The sequence below is a fragment of the Cyphomyrmex costatus genome, unplaced genomic scaffold (genome assembly GCF_001594065.2).
Source record: "Cyphomyrmex costatus isolate MS0001 unplaced genomic scaffold, Ccosl1.0 scaffold76, whole genome shotgun sequence".
In the NCBI taxonomy this organism is placed as follows: domain Eukaryota; kingdom Metazoa; phylum Arthropoda; class Insecta; order Hymenoptera; family Formicidae; genus Cyphomyrmex; species Cyphomyrmex costatus.
Genome location: NW_017280333.1, coordinates 63,720 through 79,306, shown reverse-complemented (window position 1 = coordinate 79,306; position 15,587 = coordinate 63,720).

Here is a 15,587-nt window from a genome sequence, read left to right as displayed (position 1 = left end):
AATGCCAAGTTTATGTGTGGAAAGTAAAATAGATTAAAAGAAACAAGTAATGCGAAATATGTTAAAACAAACAAATAACAATTTAATAATAGTAATCGAAATAATAGTATATAAAAGACAACGCTTCAACTAAATTTTCTTTTCAGCTAATGACATCGGTAGATTGTAAAAAACATGAATATAAAAAAAGAAGAGTGAATAGAAGTAAAACAAGATTAAAATAAAAATATAAAACTGTAAGAATATTGCAAACAAAAAAAGACTATATATTGAACTAAATTTGTATAAAACATTTTGTAAATGGAAGCGCTATAACGATAAAAAATCCTTTTAAAGTCACAATGGTGTGAATTAACGCAAATTACCGCGGTTAAGAAAATTATATGTAACAGATTCTTTGCTTGACAATAAAAATATGTAGGGTTCTGAAAGAATGTTAATAAATTTTATCATATACAACAAAAGAAGCTTATACTAATAATCCAAAAAATTATCAAAGTGTCAGATAGAACTTCTTGTATTGAGAGTCAAAAGTGATAAAACAGCCGATTAACATAATAAGTCAATAACTATATAATAATTGTGATAATCTCTTGTTAGATCGAGTCTCTTATACCGACAAAAAATAAAATACGCAAAAATATCTTAAAGATAAAATATATAAGCTATATATATATAAATAATTTTAAGAATCTTAAATTTATAAAAATATATCGTGCCGCGCGCGCGCGCGCGCGCGTATTACATAATCTCAGAATTCGGAACTATAATGCACGTAATATCTTAAGCAGAGGATTCCATTTCTAATGCAACTTTTACTCGTCGTGTAATGCTTAATACTCGATTTAAAAGTTTGAAATATTTAATGTGCCGTGTACTCACTCCGTCGTCGGTTACGCCGATTACGGCAATTTAAATAATTTCTTCGCGGTTAATTGGATTAATTACTACCAACGCGTACCGTGACTTCCTTATTTCCTCCGGACGTCCGCCTCTCGAAACGGAAATGAAAAAAAAAAAGAAAGAAAAGCGGCGAAACAAGCTACGGAGAAGTGTTGGCGGCGGTCGCCCCTATCGTAGCCGGATCGGGGAACTTTCGACGGCTAATAGAAATAAAAGAAAAAGTTCTCTCCCCGCAAGCATTGCAGTCCAGTTCAGGTTCGTTGCGTCTAAGAGGGTGCAATAAACGGCCAGATTTTCACCGGAACGACCAGCAGCTAACGAACCAAGCGGCAGTTAGACCACATTCAACCATTAGTACCGCTTTTTTCAGTGCACTATGATATCTTCCTACGCGGTCAAAGGGAATAAAGAAGAAAAAAGAGAATGTGTATTAGCTTAGAATTACGATGAAATTAATAGTAACAGATATCACAAACTGTTAAAAAATGTACGGTTTCTCGTTATCTAATTTTTTCTACTCTTTTTCATATCCGCTTCGCTTGTAACAGCTGTGCTCTTATTCGACTGAGATGAATTGGATTGAAATACGATTTATAATAACATCGCTCAAACTTGAAATGCAATTGTCAGAATTCTTTAATAATTCTGCAGACAATATGCAGTTGTTTTAAAGAACGTACTTACCATTCTCATTAGTTTTAATGAATTAATTCGTGGAAAATTGATTTCTCAAGAAATTTTCCATTGTTACAGACGAAAGGGTTAAAGCGTTTCGTTCGTATTTGCACTGCACATTTAATTAAATTGCAATTTTATTCATGTTTTCATTTGTACACTAAATAAAGAAATTTTGTGGGATGTGTTTAATTTTAAGCTTATTTAAATAAGCTCCTTTTATTTTAAGCTAATTTATTGTATATTATTAATGTAAATTTTATACTGTACAAAGTTTTCATAATTGAAATTACAAAACAATAATTATCGCGTAAAATTTAAAATATAAGTTCTATAAAGCCTTAATATTCGCAAAAAATGTTTGAAATAATAAAACGACAAAATGCGATTTAATAATTTAATACGTTATTATATTTTATCAAAAGGAATATATATATATATATATATAAAAGAACATATACAGCCTTGGCTACAAATAATAAGCACCAATATTAATTCTTTTCATTTACCTGAAATTATTTTACCCACATTGTTACTTACTGTGTGTGATTACAGGCATTATACAAAAGTTAAAGAATTGTTGAACAAAAGATAATTTGCAACAAATAATATAAATCAATTCTTAAACTAAAACTTTAAGTAATGATTAATAAAGTGCCTAATATTTTTGGTTACATTTCAAATTCAGTATTACAAACATTTTGAATAATTAGATTTCTAAAGGTAAAAATTTGTTATCCAAAAAAAAAAAACACGCATATATGAAAAATGCAAGTTTTTCAATTATTAAAACTAACTGTTGTAAATACGGAACGATATCATTGATATTAATGATAAAAGCTTTTGTATATTTGTCCGTAAGTAAAATATCGGATGTACATTTACATTACATCCGATTAACTAGTCCGTATTATCGTAGCGGAGAGACATTTATTTATTCAACAAACCGCGGAAAAAGTCTGCAACGATCGTTGCTACTGGAATCGTTGCGACGTTCCCTCGCGACTCACGTTCGACTCGCAATTGTTCGTGCTAACGACACTATTGTATCTCACTGACAAATCCCTGTACATATACATATTGCGAACCCTCGAATGTAAGAAACTGAGGGTACGAAATACCTAAATCGATTGTCGGTCGACAGAATGGAACACCCAACCTCCCGATCTGACCCCGGTTGCGCCACATTTACTTCGTTGGACGATGAAGTCGGATGAGTTATAACCATCCACGACCTCTTCATTCATCCCTTACCGCTCCGTGCTTCTCCTTATCTTCTCCACCTCTCTTTCTCGCTCTCCATTATCATCTCTAACAAGGACGTACTCAGCGAATTCGTTAATGACTGCCTGAAAATCTCCGTTATTAAAATTAGCGCGAGCTCGTATTTCGGGATGCGTCTTCTTCCCCTCACCTCTGCGTTTGCTCCTTCGGATTACTCCCGAGATTTCTCTTAAAGTCTTAACGTGCTCTCGCATCGAGTACTCCAGAATTTCTAGGTATCCAACAGTGTCGGTACAAGCATTCTCGTATATTAAATCCAAACGAGGAATCTACTCGCATCCCACTCACGCGTCTACCACCGGAAGAAACATCTTCGCTATGGGAGCGCGACACATATATACATGAGATCGCGATAGGCGTACATAAATGACTACGGGAGAAAACGGGGTAATAACGAGTGGCATACAAAGGACATCCTGCACAAATGTATTATCATCTAGAGGATTACTTTATCCGCGCACGTACGCACAAGTACGCTACGTGGACCCGTTTCAGAATAATCGCCGCCGCAACTCTTCCCACCTGGAAAGATTTCCTTCGCACGATCGACTTTAGAGAGCAAATTTATCGGCAGGATTTGTAAGAGCACACCAGAGGGTCGACCTGTGATACGGCAAACCGCTTTCCCCTTCGAAACCCTTTAGAATTCGTCTCAGTAAAGGCTTAAAAATATAGGAACTTAATCTACAAAGTTCTACTAGACTTTTCAATCACTACTACGTGAGCCGAACGATTCATTGTAATATTCGTTATTATAGGAAGTTACCGAATCTTGCATGGCAATTTGCCAAAATCAAATTGTAAAATGATAAATTGTTCAGCTTATTATTTAATAAATCCGTCTAGAATGATCAATATTTAACCAGTGCTACATGAAGCGGAAACAACGTATTGCTTTCGTGACGTAAACGTTCACAATGGACTCTCAATTTACAGAAACGCTTCAATTGCGAATACAAATTGCGAAATATCTCCTGTTTTTATTATTTTATATACCGTAGCATGAATTTTTGTGCAGTAAATTTTCTGCTTAAATTGTTTTAAAACTAAACATAGAAGAAAAATATATATACAGGATGTCTCCAAATTTTCTTTATAATCTCCGACAGTATATGCTATGAACTGAAGTAAGAAAAAGAATGTTATATAAATATAGTCTTTATAAATGCATTATTAAAAAGTTGTAACAAAAATATAAAATATGTAAAAAAAACAGTTTTACCTAGTTTGCATTTTAAATTACCGTTTGTATATATAATAAGTGCAAGAGATACAATTTAAACCGATCTACTAAACATAATATATTTGGGATCAATCTCTAAAAATATATTTTTTATTATTTTATTCTGCATCTACTATTTTCCATTAAAAATAGTAGATGCAAAATGAAATAATAAAAAATATATTTAAGAAAGTTTATATTTACTAATAACAAATAAAGAAAGCACCTAACACATAATAATATCATGATGAATGATACGCAATTTAAAAACTTATATTTAACATGTTTACTATCACGCATTTAGTTTATCACATATAAAGATTAAATATGTACATATTTAATTTATTATTTTATATCTACATAAATAATTATGTAGTCATGAAGTAACAAAATAAATAAGTAAATAATAAACATTAGTTAAGTATAACCTACAATTAGCCTTAAATTATTATTTTATGAAGATATTAATTTGTCTGTATACACCTAAAATACATGTAAAATGTTAATTTTACAATAAATTAATTTACTACACTTTAATACTACACATAGAATAACAAAAAAATCACTTTTCATAAAAAAATATGATTTTATTTCAAAAAAGTATATTTTGTAAGTGCATTGATAAAAAAATATAATTACAGAAATAGATTCATACTAAATAGTAAAAGATTTATCTTCTATTCTATCTTAAAAAGAACTATAGTATATTGCTGTAAAATTACTATGTGTTGGATAAGTCAAATACAGATGATAATTTATGCAGCTTTACGGCAGCACTAATAGGTATAATAGGTAAAATGTTCATACTATTTACGCGCTTTCAGTTTTCAATTTATTTAAATAATTAATTCAATTCTCATATTTCGTTTTGTTTCAACTAAAACTGATAATGTACTGCATTGATAAAGTTCATTAACGTACTAATCATAATGCATGAATTTCGGAGAAAAAGCATTTTAAACAAAATAAAAAGCATTTGCGATAGAGAAAATGCAAACCAACCTGTGAAAGGTGGTCCGCAAAATTTAAACGAGGAGTTTTTAATCTCAATTTTAATCTCTTCAAGCTCTTTTAAATGTCAGAGTGCGGTCTATCAATTTTTAACTTTCCAGAATTTGTGTTGAAATCTGTTGGTTAGTAAATTGCGAATAAAGCTATCAATCAACATTTATCACGAAACCTACCAAAATTTCTTACAATGTATACATATATCACATGTGTATTAAGTATCAAATAATTTAGAGTATTAATAATAACAAGAAATAATAGTAGAAATAACAATTGTAACTTTTTATTCAAAATACCAAAATGTTTTTTCTTCACGGAACAAACTCTAACGTTGAAGTATGCTGTTCATCGTTTATCTCGGTTTCATGCCAGAATCTAGAATTATAAAACAGCACGGCGAACATGGTTAACATTGGCGCAACAACGAACTTTTATGACAAACAAATTTCAATTTCAACGATCGTGTCTTCTGGCGTTGATGCATAAACATCTATCATAACGAGCTAGCTTATCTTCGCGCACATTTCCTCTCACTAAAGATAACTGAAAGAAAAAAAAAGATCTCTTTTTCCAACGAGACTTTTTCCGAATAAATTGCAGTTTAATTGCATCGTGTTTTTCTCAGTGCATGCGAGAATAATATGCTGTTCATTATGTATTATCTAGTAGAGTGCACGGTAATCATTGCAGTGTCGGAAAATTTTGCGTCGAATATGAGAATTCCGTTTCTCTTTGCGTTGAGTATCATTCACTTTTGATATCATAGTAAAAAATTGCAAATGTATGTTATAAATGCATTCGTCATTGTTAAATCAACTTATAAAACAAGTTGCAAAAAGGATCCTTTGTGGTTTTTTTTTTAAATTTAAAAATATAAGGAGAATACACATACATACATATATGTATAGGTATGTGTATATCCATTTTCGTTCAATAAAGCAATCGATTATTAAATTTCTCTACATAAAGCATTGTATTTTATGACTCTGTCATCAGAAACTTTAAAGCAGGTCATAACGTTAAGCGAGTAAGTATAAAAAGCATTATCAAAAATCCATGAGATACAATATAAATTAAACACATTTCATTCGCATAGTTTCCCGTCTACAAAAGCTGTCCAATTAACATATGAAGTATAATGGTTATGACTCCAACCGACATTACAATGCCGGAAAGGTTTATGAAGGAAGAATATCTCTTCGCAATAATTAATTCGCGCGGGTAGCTCACATAGTACACCGAGCGCGCTAAGCATCCCCGTGGCGCGGGAGCCGCGAGCAAAACAAGCTTTCATTGTTGATAGTTCCTCGCGCGAGAAACATTTCCTCGGGCGTCGGCTACACGAAGAAACGAGGAAAAAGGATGATGCTCCTCGATTCATTATCCGCTTTATCGAGAACGCGCTCCCCTTTTCGTTGTATATAATCGCCCTCGCGTCCGTTGCCCTCCCCCGACCGATGCCCGTCTCGCGCGCGAGTAAATCGCGGATGACAAGGGTATATACTACGCGAGACGTACGAGACTGCACCTTCCTCCCCTTCGCAAGCGGTGGCAGGGGTTGGGGTTTGGAGGGTGTGCGAGTCGGCAGTAACGGACGGGGCGAACGTCCGCACAATGGACCGTTTCGACGGACTGCACGAGAGGGTGCGGCGCACGCTGGCGACTGGAGTGGTCCTGAAAGAAGGACAGGATATGTTTCGCGCGCGCGCATGCATAAATATTATATATATATATATTAGGCTCACTGCTATCGACGTTGCATAACTGATCGCTCGGCCGCTTTTCGGCCAGCACTCGTTCCCGTTTTGTACGCCCGCTCCAAATTAAGCTACCATTAAAATAATAATCTCATCCCCCGCCCTCCATTCCGCACGAGTGCTGGTTACCACTCTGACGCGCGCGTCCACGTATCACCCCCATGCGCCGCGTCGGCGAAAATCGACGTGGACGCGATCGACAATAGTCGTATACGGGGCTGTCCTCTTGATTACCCATCGACGCCCGGGATTATCCCCGACAGACGCAATTATGAGCGTCGTCGCTGGAGCATCGTGTCCCTCGATCGGTTTAAGCGAGTTTCACACGGACCACTAATTCTACCAGTGGTTTTCAATCCTTTTAGCAATCGCATGCTCGTTCATAAATTTATCTGCATTGTCCCGCAAGTGTTTTATTTAAAATAAACAATAACAAATTACTAATATATACTTGACCTGTAATTAGCTGTCAAATAATCTCATCTTTTTCTCCTGCTGTGGAAAGTAAACGTAAATTTAACTCTCCTGAAGTATGTAGTTTTATTACTCAGCTATACTATACCTCTTCAGAGCTAAGTCTATTGGAGCCATTCAATATTAAATTTCTTTGTCAAGAATGTCAAACAATTCTATTTTCTAAATGTAATTCTATTTTCTTTACGTTGTGTTTGCAAATTTGGATTATTCTTACTAAAGTATATTTGGTATTTATTCTTTTTTATATACACAGTTATATCATTTTGATTCCTGGAAATTAAATAGTGTTTTATTAGCGTTTAACATTAATTAATTAAAATGTTTTAGATACATAGGCATTATGCGTAAATGCAAAAAGCTAAATGTATTTAAATAAAATTTAAATATATTTAAATAAATCTAGCATTCCAAATTCACGCATAATGCAAATTTAAAAAATTTGAAAAATTTAGAGCGTATAAATCTTTTTCTTGCTACATTTCTCCTGTAAAGTGTTTGCAAATAACATGAAAGCTACACACGTAAAAATGTATCTAAATGAACAATGTATACTTAATATTTAGAGACAGAAAATATTCTGTAAACTAATATTCATTCTTCGGTATTAACAAAAATCCTGTTAACATAATTTACCGATCCATCATTTGCTAACAAAGATATAAACTTGTCAAAAGACTAAAAACTATCTATAATAGATATGTAATTATAAATGTCGGATGTTTCTCTGCTATGAACGATTCGGTTGTATTTATGAAAAAACTTTCATTTAGATATGACATTTTCTCACCTAGACTGTATTTCTGCTAATTGTAAGACATTGCAACTCCCGAATAAAACCAGCCTTACGAGACATCTCATTCAACGATTCTCTTCTAGAAACTAACGCCTCTTAACGCGTGATCGAATGTAATTGTAATATGATACTAATAATTACTATGATCATATATGATAATCACGATTTAATTGTCAGTTGATTGATGAAAATAACATCAACCAACAAAAGGATACAAGTTCGTTCAACGCTGCCGACGCGACGAAAGAGAGAAAGAACGGAGAGGGAAATATCGCAATCGCAGAGTCGCACGATTATGGTATTGTATCGTAGAATTTATGGCGGCTGTATTGAATAGTGAGTCGATAATAAGATCGTTCCCGATAACTATTTCGAACGTCGTTCTTACCACGGCGCATCGAATGAAATTTATGACGTACATGAGTAAGCATGAGGAGGGGGTGTCGGATTAACTCTCCCTTGTGCACGACGAACTTGTGCAACTGTAATAACGGTTCTTACGGCGCATTTCAGTTTGAGCGTGAATGAACAGATACATCGCGAGTCACGCGAAATTATCAGAGCCGCGAGAAACAAGCGTATACAGAAAGAAGACTCATAGAAAAAGGGAAATATTCAACAAGCGGTCCAGCTAGAGTCACTGGGGTGTAAATTACACATCTCGCGCGGCTACCTCCGGATTAAGCATGCTGCTGTATCATGCATGATACGCGCAGGTCTCAGGAGGTTAATGATATAAGTTGTTTTGACGTTGGTCCGGACAAATCCCACGACACGTACCGCGAAAAAGAACGCATTAGCCTGCTTAATACACACGTGCAACGAACCATTACTCATTTCTGTCCGTTGTTTGGGGATATATTCCACCGTCACTAATAAATCTTGATGAGGATTTGTAGCAGATAAAAGACAAACGATGCAGCAGCATTATGTAGGTCAGGATTATCAGACAGTGCGAAAATCGATACGTGTACGTTTGTCATTTTTCCGCAACGTAATCTGCAAGTGAAATATGATAAAATATTAGTTATGTGCCGGACTCACATCTCCATCTCCCTCTCTCTCTCTCTCTCTCTCTCTCTTTCCCTTTCTTGTTTTCGCAAGAATAGATTACCAGATTACATTACGCAGCGTGCGATAACGAAGCTACACAACGGGATAACGAAATAAAAAGTGTGATAACGAGTAGTCAACAAATTTTTCAATCTAAATTCATACCTAAATCAAGGTCTACAGTACGAGGCTTATACATTCGTAGTTCAGCTGAAAAAGATGGTGGACGCGGATAAATTAAATGCAGACGTTGCACGAACAAAGCACACGCTGCGGTCAGTTAAAAAAAGCATATGTGAATATCATTTCTGTTATCATGTAGAAAAAGCTCATTATGTTCAAAATTATTAGAAAACCAGCTATTATAAAACAAATACAAAATAATCATTTTGTATAAGAGGATAAAAAATTATATATATAAATTTTCATACAAATATGGTTATATAAAAAGTGACTTATTAAAAGAAGCATCTCTCTAATTATTACATATAATTAGATTTAGATAAAAATCAAATTAAAAATTATTGTAAATTATAACTATTATTAGAATCAAAGTGCGTTTGTGTTCAAATTAGTATATACATATAATATTAATTTCTATGAAAATTGTTATACATGAGAACAGCATGTCTACATTATTTCCGCTCTCTTATTTTAAAAATGATGCAATATACTCAGAAAATGTGATTTTCGAGTTATTACCGTGAATGAATGAGTTAAATAAATATTTTATCATCAAAAGTAAACTCAGTATTATAAATCATCACAACTCAAAGAAAGTGATTTTAAAAAAATTATCAAAATCGTCATAATTCAAAAAAGTGTTTTTCTAAGGATTGTGAAACAAAAATGATAAAAATTATATTTAACCATATTAAAAATATAAGTATTTTTTTGTTGAAATTATTTGAATAGTTAATAATATTCTATCACACACACACAAGTTAAAAAATACAGCTTTCCCCTTTTCTAGAAAACTTTATTTTTTTTAGTTGTTATTACTAAAGCAAAAAAAGCAATATCACCATCAATTAATATATATATAAATAATATATATAATACATATACACAAGAATAAATGAATATATTAACATTTGCATTGTGAAGATTTCTTTTCCTTGAAAACTAAAGTTCAGTTTCGAAATGTTTGATTTTCCACAGTAATCTGTTCTACGTCAAAGATTTTGATTACAATTCGAGATTGTATCTCAGAAGGAAGAACAGTCCTGCAATTTTCCAACTTCGACAAGCACCGAGGTTCATATCGGAGAGGATGCGGGCGAACGTACATAAACTTGTGAAAGCGCATAGAGTTGGTAATTTCGGTGATCGATTTCGCGAAAGTGGATAACGTTGCTTGCAAGAATGAACATAACTCATCCACTATAAGCAATAGCGAATGCCAAACAAGTATGAGAATTCAATGACTCAAGCCCAGTATCGCATTACCATAAGAATTCTGTAGTCCGAAGATCTTCGTGGATCCTAAAAGGAAATATAAAAACTTTATCCATTAGAAAAGATGTTTAAGCTCTGCGTATCACATAGCAACATGCAATGGATTTAAAAATGACTTTAAAAAATAAAAGTATTAATATTAGTTTCAATGAAAAAATCCAATCATAAATTCTAATTTAATTCTAATTTTTAAAATAATTATTGAAAGTAAAATCTCCTTTTTATATTTTATCTGTAATTTTTTTGTAAAGTTTTTATCGCAAATTTTAAAAATTTATTTGTTGTTTGTTCATATTTTAGCCATAGTGATTTTTCTCTTATCGAAACATATATGTTTGCTCAGCCACCGTGTCCAATTGACAATATTACTGGATCATTCCATTGAATGTAGGTAGACTAATATTACTTTCCATCGCTGCTGTTTCTAAAAATAAGATTGAAATGGAATTGTTTCAATTTTGTACACGGTATAAATTATAATAGTACCGATATACACGCAATATTGACAATAATATTAACATTATAAAAATGTTGAAATTACAATTGGTAAAAATTATCTACAGATTTTTCATTACAAACATTTCACTATATAAGTAATATTTACGTTTCAAAAGATTTCATACATATCACTTTTTAATTAAATATTTATTATCGATACAGTTTTGTTCTCATACAAATAAGATTCAAGTTAATGTAACATATTCTAAAAGCAGCTTTACATAAATAATTTCAATAAGCTTTAATTAATATATACTTCATTAATTTATTAAACGTTATCTTTGACAGTAAAATTATGCCAATGTAGATTTATATTAAATACAAACATTATTTTAACATAATTAATTATACTAAACGGAGCTATTAATTATTAGTAATAATTAATATATATTAGAGTATATATTAATATATATTAGAATAATGCAAGTCATATGTAACATCGATACAGTATATCAATTTCATAATCATCATTTTACATTGAATTTATCATATTAATATTTGACAATACAACATATGTAATACGATATGTTGCAATTTATCACAAAATTTATAATAATGTTAACGATTAAAAGATGTTTTCTCAAAGTAAACAAATTTATTCTGGAAAAATGTTTCAGTAAATAAACCGATGCGTGTGTCGTATTTTTTCGACCACTCTGCAACAACGTCGACATAGCGGATACTCCGCTACAAAGTTATAAAAACTTCAGTGAAAAACATAATTACCTGACGCGGACATATGTTACATTACCAGAGAGCAGAGTGGACAGACGGTCGAAATAGCAACTCGAAAAATTTCTATGAATAATCTCGACATTTTCCAAGCATAAACGAGTGATTACTAGAAATACTTTTACACACCACTCACAAGCATATATGGAATGATGATTAAGACAAAATGAAAATGCTCTGCTGTATCGCCAAAATTTTTACGTACTATTTTTTATCATTAAAGTTCTATTTTACTTTATTATATAGAAGCCACTTATCTGGATATTCATATTCTCCCACACACGCACGTACACACATTGAACATTTATTCCACATTTATTCTATTTAATTTGTATATATATGTACTTTCTCTGTATGATGCCGTTAATTCTCGTTAACACTTGAGTAGTCCATCGGCAAAAGTCGTTATTTCCACTTGAAATTTTTTAGAGATAGCTAAAGTGTACACATAATTTTCTTTATTTAAGCTATTCGTTTTTAATTAAAAATAATTTGATGTTTTAGTTACACAATGAGATATACAGTTCTATTTATTAGAATAAAATTCCCTTAACTGGTGTTGCAGCTGGAGAAAAATTGTAGCTGATTTTGAAATAAAGTGCCTACCATTTTTATTAAATATAACTGATGGATATAACTATATTTGTGTGTGCAACAGTAGGGTTTTAGAAATTTAACTTTTTTTCGCATTTTTCTTTAACAACAGCAGGATTTAACGTTTCTTGGTATTAGACATCTTTTCTCCCATTATTTTATAAAATTTGTAACTGTTTTGCATATTTTTAAAACATTCAATTTATAACTAAAAACTCAGGGGTTGCTTTTTCTTTTATTTTTGGAGATAGCTGCTTTTGCGCATCGTCTACTCACTTACGGTATACACACATAGTCGTTTGTTCATGTTATTCCAAAATTTTTTTTATGTAAGTATACTTAAATTTACATATAATACTATACATGTTTATGGTCTGTCTACATTAGAGTCCGACCATCTTGCTGGTTTTTGGCTGAAGATGTTCGTTTTTTAACAAAATCTTCAACTCTCCGGTATGGAAAGAATCTCCGGCTCTTCTTTAACTTAATGGCTATCGCCTTTAAAAATTGAAATAGGAAGCCTGATTACATCCACATTGAAAATCAAGTGCAAAACGAGGACAAGTTGGATCAGGTCATATGCCCCCTTCTTACTCGACGCCTGCGTTCGCGCCAAAAGCGTAAGATAAGATAGAGGACAGGAAGAACAGTAGCAGGGATGGGTTCGACTGGGAGAGAAAAATACTAGACAAACACAAACACAAATAGCCAGCCACTCTTATGCTCAAAAATAAGATGATGTAACACCCAGCTCGCAGCGAGGCAAAACATCCATCACGATCAGACGATCTCTCGAGACTAGAATCTCCGGCTGACTATTCAAAATTTTTATGATCTTTTTAAATACGAATGTCGATTTTTCTCCGATTTTTGACAATTTCGGTACTAATTATCAGTCTCTGATGGAATACGAAAGGTGGAAACCATAATTAGAACCTACGTCAATCCAACAGAATCGAGTTAGTACGGGCTTTTTCAAGCTCCGTCATTTTCCGCCTGCCTTCTTTTCTTTCGAGAGATAATAGACGCATCAGAGAATAAAACACATTGTATCAGGTGTATATACTCTGCATTGTCTCGCGACCGACATCTTCGACACGTCGACGAAGTGTATCACTTCACTTATATGCTTCTGCAGACTTGTATGGTTCGCATTTAACGTGCATGGCCGAAGTTACGGCCTCCTCATCTCGTTTCTGCTTTGTTGCACTTACAGCGCCCTGGTTCTCCGGTGATACATGTATTACATATACGTCGGAGAATCGTGACAAATGAATTCGTTCCGGGGATATCCTCGTTTCCAACCTCTCCTATCATGTCCCCATCAAGTATCAAAGACAGGTGCACAATGGCGAATTGCGAGACGAAAAGAAAGAGGAATCCGAACCATGCTGAAGCCGTACACAAAGAAAACTGAACCGAATTGTTATCAGCTACGGAAATGTTATATTACGATACCGAGTACAATTATTGGTTTCGAAAGATTATCGGATTCGTAAAATTAAAACTCTATTTATAGAAAATCTGTAACACAATTACTGACACAATATGTGTGAATTTAATGTACATTATCATTTAATATACATTATTATTATTATTAGTGGATTAAGGAGCATGAATTAATTCAAGGAACTATTATAAAATGATATATAAGTCATATAAGAAAGAATGAATTTTACCTTTATTTTAATAAGATAATCTAAATTTGGTGTATAACATAAAGAAAATTTTTTATGTAAAATACAATTGTTACAATAATAAATATAAGAATTAAAAACTAATAATAAATTCAAATATAATGTATTTTTTTATCTTGACGTTATAAGTGAGTAACCCAACAGACCTACATCAGCCTATATAATTCGGAGAATTATATAAATTATTTTTTGTACGTTCCATTGTATTTCTAAACAAACACTCCAGAATAAGACGCAAAACTCGTTCAGCTCTGATTTGTATTTCAGACTTAGACGTAATATTGTTCATTTATTCGAGATTCGGTGTTACGTGAATTGAGTTTATGTAATGTATTTAAATTTAATTTGTCCGTTTCAAACCAGATTGCACGTAACGGCGCGCTACAGGCTATTATTAAGAAACCGTTAAAGTTACGGGCAGTCTTGAGAACTTTTGAAATCACTGAGACAATAATACTAAGATAATACCGAACGTTGATTCGCGAATCGTGCTGCAGAGTAGTTCAAGCTATATAATTATAATAAGCGCTGGTGATTTTCCAACAAAGCAAAATAAACCATCTAAAACATCCTGATGGACCGTATAGAGTATCGTCTTATTCTAAAACTATATATAATATCAGATTAATTGGTTCAACTTTATTTGTGCCATGTTACGCTCAGCCCGAGGCGGTTTACACCTCGCAGATTTATAGGAGAATCTACTACACTCTCCTCTCGAGCAATATTTTCATGTTTTTGCGCTCTTAGAGAGTCAATTACACGTGTTGTTAAATGTATGTATCTTTATATCGAGTGTACGATATGTAAAAAATAATTAATGACTTCATTTCTATACTTTTCACAACTCATTGTCAGTGTCACGTTTCAAATAATTATCCTTCTTCGTTAATTTCACTGCGATATCTGCGAATAAGAACTTTTCCAATCGAAGTTAACACAAACTGATCTCAACTTAATATAGGACGATTATTTCTGTGCTTTCCAGTTTTTTCTTCTGCCAATCTGAGATTCAATCTGATATGAATTAAACCATTGAACTATTGCTTTTTTCCTTTCATCTCACGTAAGCCGTGTTCCGCTTCTTTCGCGGAAAGGTTTGCTTTAACAACGTATTGTATCGTATTAAATTAATCAGCAACAGCTAGCTATAATACGATTTCAAAAGAAAAAATAGCTTGTACAGATATTCATCGATTTAATACATTTTAATATATCAAATGATAAAAAGATCGTAGTTAGTAAGATTCCACAATATTCTACTTAAGTATTGATTGTACGTGTAACCGATATATCCACAAGCAGCACCAATTACGATTGTAATAATTCACTTCGCTCGGTCTTGAAGCGGTAACAAACGACGAGGTGGATCCGTGCACGAACAATACTGTATCGAAAGAATACTTTCCGGCGTTCGTAAAATGCTTGAGTAGCTT